This window comes from Diabrotica undecimpunctata, chromosome 5, assembly GCF_040954645.1.
Source record: "Diabrotica undecimpunctata isolate CICGRU chromosome 5, icDiaUnde3, whole genome shotgun sequence".
NCBI lineage: Eukaryota > Metazoa > Arthropoda > Insecta > Coleoptera > Chrysomelidae > Diabrotica > Diabrotica undecimpunctata.
This window is the reverse complement of record NC_092807.1, coordinates 44,475,248-44,494,923: the sequence shown is the minus strand read 5'-3', so window position 1 is coordinate 44,494,923 and position 19,676 is coordinate 44,475,248. Positions and strand designations below refer to the sequence as shown.

Genomic DNA, 19,676 nt, shown 5'->3' with positions numbered 1-19,676 from the left:
AAGAGAACCTGAATTCGGAGGTTTTTCAAATACCACATGTTTGCCATCTGTTGTCCCAACACAGTTAGGATAGTTCCATTTTGTACGGAATGTTTCTTCTATTTTTCGCCTTTGTTCTAAAGCCGGGGTAGGCATAACTAACGGTGCAAGAGTAGTTCAATTTTTTGACATGTATCATAGATTATTTCTCTTACTGTTGTTTCTCCTAATCTATAACTAAAACTGATTGTAGAAGAAATAGAATCGTCATAAGCCAAAAACCTACAAATAGGAAAATGTATTAATTGGTAATTAAAATTAATTACAGAGTCTTCCAATGATATGGAAATACTTTAAATTAAAAACAGAAAACAGTCAGTGATCAAGGGACTACCAAAATAAAAAAGTGAAAGTAAGAAAATATATTGTCTTTCATAGTCCACTTTTACTCAGAAAGAAAACAGATGTCAAATCTGTCAGAGAGTCAGCCAGAAGAGTATTGTTCAAATAATTACGACGAAGAAACAGACATTCATCATGATACTGAGAATTCTACGAATTCCTCGGAACATCCTCCTTATGACAACAATGTTATGTCACCAGTAACTTAAAATTCAGGGCTTCTATCTCTAAGCCTTTGAGACAAACACCGACTCAAATGGCGCAAGTGTTGAAAAATTATTTTGAAGCTGCAATAAAAGTCGCTAGAAAAGCAGATCATTTATAAAAATTCTTTGAATATATGCAGAAAACTGTAAGAACTTTTTCACCTCATCTTTTAATTGAAAACGAAATTACAAATAATCATCCAGTACATCCTCAAGTACCTTTAGTAGACTCAAATAAAACATCATCTTCTGTATCCTGTTCACCTCTTTTAAGCCCAATCAATGGAGACAACAATACAAGTCAGTGGCAAGCTCAATCCAATATACCTTCACCCCAAACACGAACACCTATTCCACAGTTAGTTTTTAGCCCAGAAAAAGAAAACTCCGATATTTATCAATTATAATTTAATTTAAAAAATAAATTGTTTTTTCTGTAAATTATGTATTACCTATTTATTTTAGTTGAAAATTAGGATAGTTACTTTAGAGTAACTCCTAGTCTATCTTCAGGAGATATTGATTTTCGAAAGTTTGTATCCTGCTTTCTAAGGGGTAATAGCTTGACCAATTCATAAAATTTAACACTAAAAAAATGATAAAACTCCCTATAAGTTTCACGTTTTAATTTAATGTTATGAATCCAATATCTTGGTTTCTGCTTTTTTATTTGATTGCACTTTAATGCAATCATAACAACTTCTTCAGACTCTGATGAACTAGAACTTATTTTTAAAATAATTTAAGTCTGTATGCGGCGATTGCCAATACGAAACTGCCGGTGCCGAGGAGACCGAGTCAGTGCGCGGTACACTTTGCCGATCTGATCGTAAGAATTAAAATGTTAATTTCCTAAATAATGTGTTACATGTTGTCGTTTGTCTAAAATCCATCCAAGCATTTTACGATGTGATTGAAATCGTAAAAAAACATAGTAATGGTATGCCATTTATTTCTAATACATATTTAAAATTGACCTGACAGAAAACAAATATAGAGTTTCACCTTGAATACCCTGGCTTTTTAATTGTATTAGACTCCCACCAAATATCTCTTCTGCATTTTTTACAGTACAGTTATCTTTATCTTCTCTATTTCAATAAAATAAATTGCAAGTGTCAACTAAAGAAATGTGTAGCCAAGACAACGAATAATTGCTCGTTGAGGCGAACGCTTATTATTTTTCTGAGCTGCTATTCCTACACATTGTTTAACGCGAAAGTGAACATTGTACCTCAGTTCCCTTCAAGCAGTTATTTTATATTAAAACGATAAATAAAATTATTAAATACGTCAACTTTTTGTAACACTAATAGAAAAGATAAATACATCACATGTAATTTTTTTCTCTGTGTTTTTATAACATTTCTCAAATGTTTCAATTATTCCATCATTGGAATAATATTGTTCTAAAAATCATTATAAATTAAACTACTGTGTTCAGTTTCAAATAAATCTCCAGAAAAACAAGATATTAAACAACGAGTAACTAATTAACCCTTAAGTACTGACATATGAATATTGGAATAGAATTACTGAAATGTCGTCTCTGAGACTACCCTAAATAAAAACAATTTTTTTGCATGTTTTTTTTTATAAAATTTAGTTAAATATATTTTAAATACATTTATTTGAGATAACATATTTTCAATAAATATAAAAATTGGTACTTTGGAAACCGAAAAATATAAATCAAGTGTAATACTTGATAAAAGTTTACAGCAAAAAAAAAATAATTATAAATTATTATTAACTAATACAGATCTAGTATTTCTTTGAGCATATAACAAAATTTATATGAACTAAACACACGCTTAAAAAAGTAAATTAACCATAAGATAAATAATTTAAAAGTACATTATTTTCTTTATTCTTTACTCATCTTCTGCGCATCGATTACACACACGTTTTGTGCACAGGAGGCATATCAATTTTTTGCAATTAGTACAAAGGTATTTAGTCATTTGTCTTTTTTACTTGGGCAAATGGAGCACATTTTTCTTTTTTACAGGATGTCGTCATCTACAAGTTCTGACACAGTTGTGTCTTGAATACCTAATACCCGACAACTTTTTATTTGTCTTGGAATATGATTGCCAAAATTGTTTTAAAAAATTAGATTTTTCCGATATTGTAGGATTGTCCTTGTCATCATCGTCATCATCATGATCACTGGCTCGACAACCCTTTTTGGGTCTTGGCCTGTTCCAGGATTCTTCTCCATTCTGATCTGTTTCGTGCTTTTTTTCTCCAGTTTTTTATTTTTAAGGTTGTTATATCATTTTCTATTTGTTCTAAGTATCTCAGTTTCGGTCTTCCTCTTGTTCTTTTTCCTACTGGCATCTGTTTGAATATTTTGTTTGGTATTTCGCCTTCTTCCATTCTTTCTACATGTCCTATCCAACGCAGCCGTCCTATTTTAATGAATGTGATAATATCCGGATCCTGGTATATTTTGTATAGTTCAGAGTTGTATCGTCTTCGCCATATTCCGTTTTCTTTTGTGCTCTTATATATGTGTCGCAAGATTTTTCTTTCGAAGGTGGCTAACAACGTTTCCTCTCTTTTAGTGAGTGTCCAGGTTTCTGAGCCATATGTGAGTACCGGTCTTATTAGGGTTTTATATATTTGACATTTTGTCTTTCTTGCGACGTTATCTGATCTTAGGTGTCTAATTATGCCATGGTAACATTTATTTGCAATAAATATTCGCACCTTCACTTTCTCCGTAACGTTATTATCAGACGTGACTAGGGATCCTAAGTATATACAGTTTTTTACCCCCTCTATGTTGTATTCTCCTATTGTTATATTTTGTGGCTGCCTTATTTCTGCGTTTTTACTTACCTGCATATATTTTGTTTTGGTCTGATTGATTTTAAGACCACTATTTTGTGCAGCTCGTTCTATTTGGTTGTATGCCTCTATCATTTCTCTTCTTGATCTTGCGATTATGTCAACATCATCTGCAAATGCTAGTATTTGCACGCTTTTATTAATGATTGTTCCTCGTGTATTGACTGTTGTGTCCCTCAGTATTTTCTCGAGTACGATGTTGAACAAGATGCATGATAGAGCGTCTCCCTGGCGTAGTCCCTTTTTCACATCTATTGTTTCTGTTTCCATCTGGATTGTCCTTGTATGTCTGATAAACTATGTATGCGTTGATGAAAGATATATTTACAATTCTGAAAAATATTCCCATTGACCATCTTTAAGTACGACGTCTGCAAGTCCTTTTAGGATATTTCTTATCTAGTGAGTCGACTCCCCCTCTGGTCGTACTGTAGAACGATACAATTTCTGGCTTGTTGTTCTGTCTTTACAACGGTGCATTGAGGATATAAGAATTAAAGCTTTTCGTTTTTTCCCTGCATATTACAGCAATGCCATCTGTTCAGTAAAACTATATAGGGTGCTTTCTATCTTCCTCTATCTATTTGGTAGAAAAATATGAGGAATTACCCTTTTTATCATTCTTACGTAAGTAAACCCATTGCTTCTTAACAGTTGCACTAACTTTGTTGATGAAAACTAATTATCTGTAGTAACATTTTGGTTTGTTTTGAATTATGGACGAGAAAGTCGTAAAACAGATTGAGTTGACTTCTAAAGATTTTTTTCATCTTCTGATAGTTCACACTCATCAGAGTCCTTCCCACAATATATTATATATAATATATACATATATATACATAATACATAGTTATTATACAAATTCCCGTTCCTGGCTTCTGTGAGACACATGAGTTTAAGACCATATTTGTCTGCGACATGAACATTTTAAATTTACATCTGACCCGAAAGGTAACTAGCATCTCATCGACACATAAAGTCTGGCAACTTAATATACGTTTTGACAATTTAAACAATTTAATATGAAGACATGCAACAGGACCGCAAACCGATCTGTACTCACAACACACCAAAAAATGTCTTTTCTGGTTCCATCTGTAGCACAAATGGTGCGAATACACTTATGATTTGAGTTGAAAATGGCAGTATAGACTAGCATCCAAAAAAATGCTTTTATTTCAAATAAATTCGTGTCACGAATTTCATTTCTACCAGTTCTTTTGTATTTTTTCCGATAACTACAGACTTTAGCGTTGGTCCAGTAAATAATTTGCTCAATCATCTCTGTAGAAAATAGTAAATTCCAAACATCTTAAGGGAATGCATTATTTCAAAGCGCACGAGCAGAATTTTTTAAACTAGGAAGTTGTATAGCTATATTATGTTTCAAAGTTCTCGCTCGTGTAGGTACAACTTCTTCTGTCGCCCATTTTAAAGGATTTTTGTCGAAAATATTACCTCAATTAGATGATTCATCTTTCTATATAATATTTGCGTCTTCGTCACATTCTCTTTATGTCACTTTTACTACTATCACATTCCTCATACCATTTCTTAACTATTTTTTTACAGTTGTCATCCATAAAATGCGCTCTCTTTGAGGAATTTGCTATAATATTTATTTTTACCATTTTTAACTACCACAAAGTAACAGTAAACAAATAACCCACGTCTAATAATAGTTACTGTCATACTGATGCAATTTTATTTAATAGTCTGTTTAACTCTAGCGTAATCTTGGGGATGGGATGAAAGATTATGATAGAAAACAGGAAAAAATTCTATGGAATGAGTTGGAGGATAAATCCGACAATTAATAAATACAAGACGATGACGATGATAAGAGCCTTGTTCTTGACGAATTAGAAACTCAAGACTACAATACTGACACTGAGAGAGAATTTTAAGAAAATAGTTCCAATGAAAATGTCGACGAAAATGGCCCTCTTTACAGAATTCCGTATTTTTTCTGAAAAAATAAGATTATCATATAAAATAAGCATATTTTTTCTCGAACAACCCTACGTACCCTTGCTTAAAATCTTGTAACGCAAGAGCTTGGCATGAGACGTGTTGCAAAACAAAAAACAGAAGCTCTCGAAATTTGAAGTTTATTTTTTACACCGAATTTATTGGAAATTATCGTCAAAAATACCAATAAATATATTTTACTAAAAGAATACAGCCAGACCTATAAAACAGCTTACGCTATAGACGTAACTGAGCTAAAGGCATTTCTAGGATTACTGTACATAGTAGCTGCGAGCAAGAGTAACCTTAAAAATGCTGCTGACCATTTTAGATCCAATGGGATGTCAATGGAGATATACTGATTGACAATGTCCTTACAAAGGTTTCAATTTCTATTAAGAAATTTGGGTTTTGATGATGAAACTACTCGAGAAGAGCACCAAAATCGTGACATCTTTACTGCTCAGCTACCAAAATATTATTTAATGTTCAACTTTAAAACGGTAAATGAAGAAAGATCCCACCGGAGTTTGTGAATATTTGTCGACCAGTAAAAACAAGTATGTTAAACTTTCAAAAGAATTCAAATTTTGTACCCTATATTCCGCGCCGTAATAAAAATGTTTTCTACTTTTAACTATGCATTTCTCACATTAAATTCATGAAGAAACTCAAAAGCCGAAAATCATCAGAGAATACGATACATGGAACTAAAGGGGAAATAGAGGTAGTAGACGTCATGAATAGGCTGTCAGCTTCTTATAACTGCTCTAGACCTACCTGGATGCTGGCCAATGGTTTTGTTTTATGGTGCAGTGAATGTGGCTTTCATAAATATGCATTTATAACATACAAATGCAACAATATAGAGGACAAAATACTTCTAGGCGCATGCTATCCGGAATATACTTGTTCTGTCTACTCATATCATGAGCCCTCTGTAGGTCGATATCTCTATCGCCTTACTTCACACTGGTGCCGCGTAAAGGATGATTGACTGCACAACACCGTGTAAGGCCCTCCTCCATTCTGATTTGGGTCTTCCAATGTTAGGCATCACCATATCGCAGCCTCACTTTTTTTTTGCCTTTTGGGCTACAATCCGTATATGCTCCCGCCATCCGCTATATTGGTGTAGTGTCACTCCCAGATATTTTACGCATTTCTTTGATGTTAGTTGTACCCCTCCACATTGGAATTCCATCCCTGGTCTTTTCCGTTTACCCTTTAGAATGATGATCCTATAGAATGATCCCTGTGGGACTTAAGCAGTTACTTCATAGAGCGTGCCCTTCTTAACCATGATCTTTTTCTCGGAAAGATATACCGCCATCACATTCATCAGATAGTTAGGACACTCCCTCTGTGCCAATGCCTGCATCACCTGTTTCCACTGCAGAGTGTTAAATGCATTTCTACAATGCCTCAATTACACTCAATATTGCACCAACTGTGTTTTTCCCTTTGTAGAATCCGAATTGTCTCTGGTATAAGCCTCAATCGTGTCGTCGATCATCTCGTACAACTTTTCGATACTTGGGGGGCATATGGGGTAATATTTCTCCCCAGTTTTGGAAACAAGTACCAACCTTAATATTCTGCATGCTTCAGGAAAGCTCTGTGCGTCAAGCAAAGCATTCATATTATACTCAAAAAGCCACTCAGGTTACGCGCGTCCTAGACCCTTTACCGCTTCGAGCGGTATCTGGTCTAGTCCGGGGACCTACGTGTTTTAAATGCTTTCAATGCCTTGATAAATTCATCTGTGGTAAATGGTACGGCCAGCTCAGCTCCCTCGTTCCTCCATACTTCATACCATTTGCCGGACGGAAAAAGCTCACGTGTTAACTCAAGCTTTTTGTCTAGTGGCATTTTTATAAGGGGTACGCGTGGAACATTTTCCTTGCGATCATGTATCCTTGACCAAAGTAGTCCGCATCCAGCTTGTCACACAGTTCTCTCCAATGCCTTCTTTTTTCTGTACGAATTTTTCTGTAGAGTTCTCTCTTTCGTGCGCGGTATTCTATTTCGATTAGCTATTTTACTTGTATAGACATCTAAGTTAAGGTAAAAATATTCAGTTGGATATATTTTTTTTTTAATTGACGTTTAGTTTGCCATCTAAAATATAATAAAAACTATTTGTTTTTACTATTTTATTTTACTTTGCTTGAATTATATTAATTATTTATACGTCAAAATAAGATGCTTCTTTTTTGATTGGTTTCTTTATTTATTATATTTTTTATTATTAACGTTTTTCTCATTTATTATAATAAAACCATAAAAGCATATAACAGAATGTTGAATTTTCAATAAACAATAAATAAAATATGCCCATACTTATTTATATAAAAATAATTGGTCTCAGAGACCTAGGGTAGCAAAGGTGTAATTTCCAATCAGGTTAGTAGAGGAGGGTTGATATTAATTTTTATATAAGTAATTTTCCTCTTCTCTGTGATCTCCATAAATGTTTTATTCAATTTCAATTCTTCTAATCGCGACTTAATATTATCATTCATTTAAACATCAATAACACCAGTAAAATAAAATTAATGTAAAATTATTTAAAAAAAGTGACGTAATTTAATAGCCTTATCAGAAACAAAAGAAACAGAGATTTTTTACGCTGTCTAGAAATACATTCAAATAGGTTATAATTTTTCGACAGTGATATTTGAAATTGTCCAATTTTGGGATGATTTAAAAAAATAATCAAAGATTAAAATCGTATAAAACATCAACTTTAACATATGCCTTTATCATCATCCAATTTAATGTCACTCTTATTGCCAACACATCAACGGAAATTGTGTAAGTAAGTGATTTACAAAGGTACAAATCACTGACCTAATTTAACAGAGAATGCTCTCATGGTCTATTCCTAAATCCCGCCCACGTCATTGTGCATTATTACTTTGGTTTTCCAAAGGGAAGAGAGGGCCCCACAATCGTGGAAAATCTACAATCGGCACGTTTGACAAACATTGGACCCGTGGCAGCACTTCTCCAGCTCTTCGACAGCAGATCGGCAAATTCACACTGTGCGCTAACCGATTATATTTAATTACAAAATGCGTCCTTTGGAAGTTTGCTGATAATTGAGTGCCAGATTAGATATTTGTGTGAAATTTAGTATGCAAGAAGGGTAGTTGTTAACTACAAAATTGGTATGGATCCGATAATCTTCAATTATCCTATATATCCATTTTCGTTTCTCAAGCCACTAATTTTGTTTCTAAGTAATAATATTAAAGACCTTGATCAGATTTGGGTCTACTATAAACCCAACAAACAAGGAAATACTCGTTGATAAAACACACTGTTTCATTAGAATAAAAAAAATCTTTAGAATTTATTGGCAAAATTATTTGTCAGTTTTTACTATAAATTTTTTTTATGCAACACATTTCATTTAATAAAATTGCAAACCTCGTTTTTGTTTAAAATTTTGAAAAACAAATTTAAGTCGTGTTTGTAATATCTTAAATATAAATAAATAAGCATTGAAACAACTTTTGTGTATACTTGCTTAAATACTACTACTATTATCTATCTCCTGTAAATCAAACGATGCTATTGCATGAACAATATATCTATTATAGCAAAAATATATTCCCTTCTTAATTAAACAATCGCATCAACCAGGTGGTCCATAGTAACAAATTAGTGGGTTACAATTAAATTCCATTAAGTTTTACATTACATTAAATTTTATAGTACATATTAATGTCTTTTAAGTAATTCAAAATATTGGTAAAATAAGAATTTTAGCCTACAGCTCATGTCAGTGATTCTGGTGTTATTATTAACACGATGGATGTTATAGAATATACTGTTGTTGACAATTTTTAATAATATGTTACAAGTTGTAAGTCTCAGTCCCTTGCAGTTTTTAATAAAATTATTTTGTGTTAAGTTGTCGTTACCAAGTTTAAGATGTGTTATATCAGTTACATAAATATGATAACTTATATAAACTAGTGAGTTTTAAATTACCTATTGCATTTTTAACATTTATATTATGTCCTAAGGTCTTCTTTATATTAAATAACTGATGGATTCGACCATTACTTGATGGAAATTCATTTTATATAAAAACAAAACACTGAAAACTTTTGTTATAACAACTTTCACAAAATGTATTAGAATTTATGTTTACTACAGCCGTTTCGGCATAGTGCCTTTATCAACTGATCTATTTTTAGCATGCGTTGACACTGCTGCCTAAATAACTGAATAAGTTAAGAAGAGAACTGTTTATCTCAGATTGGTCATTTAAAAACCTAAAAAATTGGTACTGGCACCAAGTAAAAATACCCAAAAACTTTAAGCTAAATGATACTGATTTAAAGAGAGAAGATAGAAGAGCAATTAATGAGATTATAAGATCAGACGGCCAATTGTCTCTTGTAACATGGTTTGATAACAAAGTCGTAGTTGTGATGTCAAATAAAGAGGGCAACCTATTGATAAATGTACAAGATGGTGCAAAATACAAAAGAAATTCGTTGTAGTCAACAGACATAGTTAGGTAGTTAAAATTTACAATACCAATATGGTAGGCATTGACTTTTTAGAACAAATGCAAAGGTATTACAGAACCTTTTCGCGAACTAGAAAATGGACAGTCAGAGTTATACATATATTTGACTTCGCAATTTCATCATCATGAATCGAATACCGACTAAATCAGCGACTTTTAGGAACCCACAGAAAATATAATATAGATCTCTTCAGTTTAAAGAAAATTATCCATATTTCCTGGATTATCGTTATCACAGGAGCTGGAATGATAGTGATTCAAATTAGAAATATTCTTTGATCCTTCCTCAAAAGCAAACCAGGGTACCTCACTCTCCAGACTTTCTCCGTAAAAAGCACATTTTACATTTACCATAAATTCCAACACCATCCAAGCAGAATAGATGCCTAATGCCATGTGTTCCACTTCCCTCCAAAAAAAAACAGAAACGGCTTCAAGCTATTTCATGAACTATGACCAGTGCGTCAACTCATCCAGAATCAGATGTTCTACATGTAAGGTGTTTCTCTGTTTCCAAGAAATGCGAAAGAGAGTCAAGGTCGTAAATAAACTGACACCAGTACGTTATCTACCAATTATTTTTATCATATTTTATTACTTAGTAAAGAACAGAACTAATATTGTGTATTTATTTTCCATGTATTTATAAAAAATCATGTCTATGTTACTCATAAAACACAAATTGCTATTAAGAATTTTTGATCATCTTAAAACCCAGTGTTGCCCATAGAAGACATTGAATTTTAAAAACTATTAATTTATTATTTTTTTTATGTCTAGTGTAACATAAAAGACAGAAAAATTTAAATTAAAAAACAAAAAGTTTCTTGGGACTGAGAAGGATAAATACAATATTTAACTTTAGAACAAACTGTTTCAGAACCTCTTTAAAAATCCCTAAGTTACGCTTTATTACCTACATTAAAATTAAATATGTTAAGACAAAATTCTAATAATTTATTTATTTTTATTTTTTTTTATTAAATATGTTTATTTACAATCGACATCATTACAGAGTATTAAGTAAATGTGTTACAGATTTTGCGCGTGAAGGAGAGACTTCCAATGATGTCTCACCTTATTCTATTTTGGTTTAGTTTTGAAGTAGGTCGTGGGGCCAGGTTCTATCTAGTCTTCTTGTGGCTGGACCATTGTTGAATAGTTCCCTTACTAGCTCATTTTTATGGTGAATGGTAAGTTCATTTTGTAACTCCGTGACTCGATGGATTTCTTCTCTGATGAAAGGAATCTTCAAGTCGTAGTAAAGTGTTTGATTACTTATGTACCATGGTGCATCCACTATCGATCTTAGCACTTTAGACTGGAATCGTTGGATAATATTCAGCGACGTTGGCTTTGCATAGCCCCATAGGTGTAGTCCTTAAAACCAGATAGGTTTGAGTATGGCTTTGTATAGAAGAATTTTCTTTTGGATGTTAAGTTTTGATTTACGCCCAAGAAGCCAATACATTTGCCGAAATTTTAAGTCGAGTTGTCTTCTTTTGGTCTGGATATGTTTCTTCCAAGTGAGACGTTGGTCAAGATGGAGGCCAAGGTATCTAGCGTCTGTTAGTGTTGGTATTCTCACATTTTTCATCCTTACAGGTGGGCATATGTTATGACGGTTGGTGAATGTTATTTGAGCTGATTTTGTTTTATTTACTTTTGTTCTCCATTTCGTATACCAATCACTGAGTATGTTCAGATGATGTTTCAGGTTTTGTGAGGCTTGTATGGGATCTTTATTTACAGCTAGTATTGCTACGTCGTCAGCAAAGGAAGCAATTGTAGTATTATTAGTCTCTGGTATATCGGCTGTGTAGAGTAAGAAAAGCAGCGGCCCTAGAACACTACCCTGCGGGACTCCGGAGTTGATAGGGCAGAGGTTGGATTGTTGGTCTTTGAATTTTACAGAGAAATATCTATTTGATATGTAGGATTTAAGTAGGAGGAAGTAGTTACTGGATAGTGCTATTTTTACTTTGTAAAGCAGACCTCTGTGCCAGACTTTGTCAAACGCTTGTGAAATGTCTAGAAATACAGCGTTGCAGTATTTCTTTTCTTCAAGACTTTTTAATATTTTATTTATCATTCGATTAACTTGTTGGGTAGTGGAGTGATTTTTCCGAAAACCAAACTGATGTTTTGGAAATAATGTTAGGAATTCATGATCTGCGTATATCCTTTGTAGCAGCAATCTTTCAAAAACTTTGCTTACGGTTGAAAGTAGGCTGATGGGTCGATAAGATATTACTTCATTCGGCTCTTTTCCTGGCTTGAGGATCATTATGACTTCAGCAAATTTCCATATTTTTGGAAAGTATGATAAGCTAATAATTTATGAATATAACTATTTTATTAATTGCTGTTTATACTGTTTATAATATGTACTCAGCGAATAGTGTAAATCGGATTTCTGGAACTAATTCTAGCAAGATTCGTAATTTAAAATTCGTAAACTTGTTAATTATGTCCCAAAGTTTTTGTCTAATTTTAACTATTGAGTTAAGATTAAATGCATTCGCGCAAAGAACTCCAGAATCCGAAATAAGTTTAGTCTCATCATATATCAACATTACTAAATAAACTAATGTTGGAACTAAGATTAAACCAATATACTTGTTTCACTTTAGACTGGTGTATGGAAATATTACGGCATTACTTTCCGTCGGCGTAGACCAAAGTGCCTGCTTAATGCGGATCAACCGCTGAAAGATGTAAGCGAAGTAGATGTAACGTGTGTACAGTGCATCACTCTGTGTAATTTAAGCACTAGTTTTGGTAATATTTACACTAGATAATGAAAAAGACAGCTGTATAAAATTGTTATAAAAACATACAAAATAAAAAGGAGGAACAAATTGGTACAAACAACAAAATTCGAAATAGTGAAGTCAACCATTTACCATTGCATATTTACAAATCAGTACTAGATACTACCTTTGCTTCGATTGACTTAAAATAATTAATGTACCAAACTAAAGCAAAACTTAATAGTTCAAATCTATAGTTATTTGTCAAAACTGAATATGTCAAATAAAACAAGTTTTCAGTAGAGCGAAATTAAAAATTTATAACTTCATGGCAATGTTTTTTTTTATTTTTTACTCGCTCAAGTTTTCTTAGATTATTATGAAATTTCGTATATCAATAAACAAAATGCTGCTTAAACTGATAGTGTACATTAATTTTGGAAATTCGATTGTAAAAAGGGATTTTAAATAACATGTTTTGGCAAATATCTTAAATGCCTTATATAGACATATCTTGTCAAAGTGAAGTATATAAAATATGTGAATATCATTACAAAATAAAAAATAAAGAAATTTGTACTGAAATTATATGTCTTCTAGAGTAATGGCGCTAATATTTTGGGAAAGATTTTATATGATTTATAACTTTTTAAATAAGTTTTTTCATCTGGTCGAGCGTTATGTGGTTGGCGTTTTCCAGATCCGTTCTATAAAACCTGTGATGTGGGTGATAGTTGTTTCTTTTTACCAAAATATCAATTTTTTCTCTTGTGTTGTCACACTTATACAAATTGCTAATAAAAATAGTAACCAACCGCATAACACAATAACTTGAATTATATCAACCGGTTGAACAGGCGGGATATGGAAAAAAATTTACTAACGATCACTTACAAACCATCAGAACACTGGTAGAAAAAAAAAACAGAATATAATGTACCTCTATATAAAATATGGCATTTATTGACTTTCAGAAGGCTTTTGATATTATTGAAACTTGGTCCGTTTTGTCAGCCTTGAGGGATGCTCGAATAGACTTACGGTACACTACACTTATTAAAAACAATAATTATGAACAGGCCACAGTTTTTTACCTTAGCATTTGAAAATGTATTTAAATAGCTGGACTGGGAGCAAAAAGGTCTAAACATTGATAGTGTACGTTTGAGTCATTTGAGGTTTGGGAGGACGATATAGTACTATTTAGTACAGATATCAAGGAACTGAAGCAAATGCTCAAGGAATTAAATCAGCAGTCAAATAAAATATGTCTTAAAATGAACCTTCAGAGAACACAAATAATGAGTAATTTACAAACTAATATTGGTATTGACAACGTCAGTCTTGAAAATGTAGATCACTATATATATATATATATATATATATATATATATATATATATATATATATATATATATATATATATATACATATATATATATATATATATATATATATATATATATATATATATATACATATATATATATATATATATATATATATATGTATATATATCTATATATATATATATATATATATATATATATATATATATATATATATATATATATATATATATATATGTTGGACATACCATTAAAATCGGCAAAGAAAACCAAATAGCAGAAATAAAAAGACGCATACTTGGGTAGCTACAGTCTTGGGTAGCTTTCTTGGCAAGTTAACCTTTATCTTAAAAAATAAAGATATACCAATGTGTCTCAAACGTAGAGTTTATGACAAAAATATATATTGCCTGTAAGTACATATGGACTGGAGACCATGGCCTTTACAAAAGAAAAAAAAGGCCATGCTAGGGATTAGTTTGAGAGACAGGATTCGAACATTTGTGAAAGAACAAAGATTACTGAGTAGGCATAGACGGTAGAGATTACAGGCGACAGGTAGGCAGACCACAGAAGAGGTGGGCAGATTATATCAAACATGTCGCGGAAAAACAGTGGATGAGAATTGCCAAGAGTAGAATTCAATGGAAGCAAATGGAAGAGGCCTATATTCAGCAGTGGACGAATACAGGCTGAGGAGGAAGATAAGAAGAAGATACTATGTAGATTTTGGAACATTCCTTTGCAACTTTTTAATGTTGTTCAAAATTGCTCACCTATTTTAAATTCATTTTACGGCAAAGTATAAATGTAATAGGACTATTTTGCCTACGGCATACATTTTGGATTTGACTATGTTGCCCACGATAGACGTTTTGAATTTTATTTCTTAATATAGACTAGAACAAAAAGCTCCATTTTTCTGAGTTTTTTATTAAAAAACTTTTATTACAAAAGTACAAGAAAAATTATTACACTTTTATTGAAAAAAACATAAGAAAAATTATAACTGAAAACAACTTAAATTTTAATTTTTAATTTTCTTTAATAGAAAAATATGCTCTTCTAGTTTTGAAAGGTTCCTTTAATATTTTTCTAATGTCTTTAAAATTGACGTCCGATATGTCTGATATGTTTGGATAAACAAAACCATTTATATTTTTTCTTAAAAATTTTACGGTGGAGTATGTTTTGTCGGCATTTATTTCTACTATAATCCCGATAAAATGTTTATCGGTTGTTTTTGTAGGAAATTAGACCACCACAAAAGTACCAATTTTTAGATTATTTCTATCGACTTCGGTATTCTGATCGGATATATATTTTCAACCACTTTATCATACTCTTCTTCATGTAATTCATCTGACTTCTCACCATTGTCATCGTCACTGTTATTTATCTTCATCTCCATTTCTTCTGCTAAATGTTCGTCATCATTCGTCTCCAACTCTATTTCTTCTTTTAAATCCTCGTTTCCATTTCCCCCTTGATTTTGATTAAATTATTCAAATTAACCCTCGAGCGGGCGCGCCCGTGTATTTTGTACACGTTCAATAGAAAAAGTCGTCTAAAAATAGAAGTGTCGTTAATCTGGCGATATCGTCGCGTCTATTCGTCCAGTAGAGATCTGTCGTTCGAATAGTTAAGTAATATTTTTTGTTGCAGCTGAGTTTTGTGAGAATTCTTAGAAATACGAGAGTGTGACGGTTTTGTGTACATAATACACGGCGCGCCTTCTAGTGTAAGTATTTTATCCATTAATTATTTTACTTTATAAAAAGTTGTAATTCGAAATTAAAGTCAAATTAAGTTTAGTTTTACTTTATTTTAGGTTGAACAGGATATTGTAACATAATTGAGAAGGAATATAACGGCTACGATGAGAGAATATCATGTAAGAATTTAGTTGATTTGTTATATTATTTCTGTGTTACTTTTTTTTATTTTTGCAGGGCTAGAAAGAAGTTTTTAACTGAGGCTGAGTTATATAAAATTCTTAATGAAGACCCAGAAACAGAAACTAGCGAAATAGAATATTCCAATGAATCTGAGACAGATGAAGAAATAATACACCATGATGACCACAATTCTGAATCTGAACAAGAACAGAATGACCACGACAGAGCCAGTAACTTCGAGGATAATACTGCAGTAAGTACGACTGCTTTCGAATATTTTTAAGGTAAAGATAAAAAAACTGCATGGGGTAAGACTCCGCTGTCGTCGCAATCAAAAATTAAAAAGAAAAATATTATCAAAATACTTCCAGGACCAAAGGCAGTGGCTTCAAAAGTGACCTCAGAACTTTCAGCTTTTAAAAAAATTATAGATTCTGATATATTAGAGAACATCGTACAATTTACTAATTTGTACATTGATAGTAAAAAAGAATCTGTTATATAAAAGAGAACGAGATATGAAACATACTTCAAAAAGTGAAAAAATGGCGTTACTGGGAGTGCTTTACCTCCTAGGCACTAAAAAGGCTAACCATACTAACGCACTTGAACTTTGGACATCTGATGGAACAGGTATAGAAATTCTTAGAGCTGTAATGAGTTACAAAAGATTTTTATTTTTGTTACGTTCAATGCGCTTTGGTGACAAAACCACAAGACATGAACGGAAAATATAATGATAAACTTGCACCAATTAGAAAAATATTGGACGCATTTGTTAGTAACTGTATAAATTCCTATAATCTTGGTGAATTTGTTACAATAGACGAAAAACTAGAGGGATTCAGAGGACGTTGTAGTTTCATCTAGTATTTACCAAATAAACCAGCACAATACTGTATCAAGCTGTTCATTTTGAGCGATGCACAAACTTACTTTGTTGGAAATTTAGAGGTTTATTGTGGACGGCAACCTGAGGGGCCTTATGCTGTATCAAACTCTCCCAGTGATATTGTAGATAGGCTTATTGATTATATAAAAGGTTTAAATCGCAATTTGACAACCGATAATTGGTATACCAGTTATCCTTTAGCTATTTCCCTTTTGGAAAATAAAATAACTACAATTGGCACTTTGAGAAAAAACAAAAGGGAAATACCTATTGAATCTTTACCCCAAAAACAAAAAGAAGTGAGAACGTCACTCTTTGGATTCCAGAAAAATGTCACTTTGGTTTCATTTGTTCCAAAAAAAAGTAAGTCGGTCATACTTTTATCCACGATGCATGACACAGCCACCGTAGACGTCGAAACTAAAAAAACCGGAAATTATTCTAGATTATAATGCCACAAAAGGCGGTGTGGATACTATTGACCAAATGTGTGCATCATATTCCGTAAAAAGAAAAACCAGAAGATGGCCACTAATTATATTTTTTTCTCTAATGGATATGGCGGGTATCAACGCGCAGGTGTTGTTTTGTGCCAATAAAACAAATCCCAAAATATGTCGCCGAATTTTTCTAAAGAATTTAAGCTTGAGTTCAATGAAAGTACATCTTTCAGAAAAAGCGACAATGCGATATCTTCCTCAGGATATTCAAGGTTTTCTAATGAAATATAAATCATGTGAAGAACCTACTAGAACAGAAGTGCAAAGCTCTAGAAAACGTGGACGTTGTGCAATCCAATCCAAGGCTCAAAAAATTCCAGCACAACAGTTAGATGTGGGCTTTGTAGAATATTTGTATGTAAAATGCATTCAGAAACTACAATTACCTGCGTAAAATGTAAGAACAATGAACGGCAGCAATCAGAAGAAATCGAGTGAAGTAACCCCTAGGTACGTGTTTTATGTTTATTATTTTATGTAACAATAAACTATTTTTGTAAATCGTGGTTGTCATTTTGTTAAAACGCACTTATGTGCGTTTGAGCAAAAATGTGTTTTGTGTACAAAATACACAGCGCGCCCGGTTATAAAACGGTAGTCGGCGCGCCTATTGTAGGGTTAAACTCATTGACCAGGCTCAGTATTAAGCAACTTTTTATTTTCTTTTTTAACGGTATTCTCTTTTTTTTTTTGTAAAAGATTTATTAAATCATATAAATTTTAGAGCTTATTTTTTTTACAAATCTCTCATTTGGCATCTTTTCTAGCACTTCTTGTTGGTGAAATGGAATGCGCTTTTAGTATCATTTATGTATCTTTCCGGGTAATTTGTCCCACGTCGAAATACATATTTCCAGGGTCGTCTGACAGATATGTTTCATCATAATTAAGAATATTTTTAGGTACAATGTTTTCAAGTGTTATTTTTAAATTATTAAAATATCCCCCTATGATTTCTTCAGTGTTGGCTGTCTTGGATCGTTTAACGTTATGGCAATGCCTTTAAGTTAAAATGTGCTTATGTCGTGACAAAAAAGACTTGACCCAGTCACAACTAGGAAGGTTGTTGTGAGAGAAATAAACAACTTGAGTTCCTCTGGGATTTATATATTGTTTAATATTCATTTTAATTTTTTAGGCTTGTAAAGAAGCACCATATTCTGCACTTGCTCTAACAACATCCACAAAATGACGTTCTTCTATTTTAGTGAGTGTTTTAGTGGGATGCCCAATGAAGGAAACATGCGTTCGTTTAATTTTGTTCATTTTGATTAGTCCTTGAAAGAAAAAAATATTTAGGTAAATACTAATATGCTGTTTCACGTAAAAATTAATATTTTATGGCGTTAAAAACTCAAAAGCACTCTTCAGTTTCCTTTTGAATTCCTTTAAAAAACATTTTATATAAAAATACAAAACAAAAATTAGATACAAATCACACATATGTGGATTGGACAATATTGCACACTTGGATTTTATTTCATAAAGAAAAAACGTGTGATTCCTGATAAATTTTCCATTGCAAATTCAGTTAAGAAGATGGACAAACAAAAATTTAGTCAATATTCTTACTACTGTATACCCAGCAGTGCTTAGCTTTTACCCTAAAAAAAACTACAAAAACGTGTTCAAATTTGTTATTCTTATAACTTTTTATGGCACTGTTAATATACTCAATATTTTAGGGTAATTACATTTTCGAATACAATATTATGAGAGTACATATAAGAAGCTTTAATTTGAGTTATAGTACATTAAATTTAAGCCAATAGTTTATGCAAAATTACCGATTGAAATTCCAAAATGTCAATTTGTCGCCATTTTTTATTTTTGAAATAAATTTTGTAAACATTAATTTTTTACGCAATAAGAATAACTACATTGTAGGTCTTTTAATTCTAATTAAGAATGGAGGAGTTTAAGGGAGACCCATGTCCAGCAGTGGACATAGGCCTCCTATGTATTCTAATAAATTGGGGGGGGGGTTAGGTGTGATAATTTAGGATTGAAGCTGTAAATGAATCGATTAAACCCCTCTAATGAATTGTCTCCACTCTTATAAAGGCTGTCACCATTGTAGAAGACCTCTGTTTCAATCTCCTTATCAATGCCTCTACAATTCTTAGGGGATACTTATCCCTGCGAGCGGGGCAAGGCTTACTGGTTCCACTAGTCTGGACTGACTGGTTCCGCCCTCGCGGATTTACAAGAGGGTAAGGAAATTTTTGGAAAGAAGGGAATTAAGGACTTCTCGGTCTCAGGTCCTACAAAGAGTGAGAGGCTATGGGCTTACGTTAGAAGCCGGAGCACTGCATAAGCGA

The 19,676-nt window shown here is 32.4% G+C and overlaps 1 protein-coding gene across 1 annotated transcript in view; it reads left to right on the top strand.

Annotated features, from left to right (window-relative positions):
• LOC140441283 (acetylcholinesterase) overlaps nucleotides 1–19,676 on the top strand; it is an 823,341-nt gene that overhangs the window by 224,786 nt on the left and 578,879 nt on the right. The gene's annotated exons all lie outside the window — the stretch shown is intronic.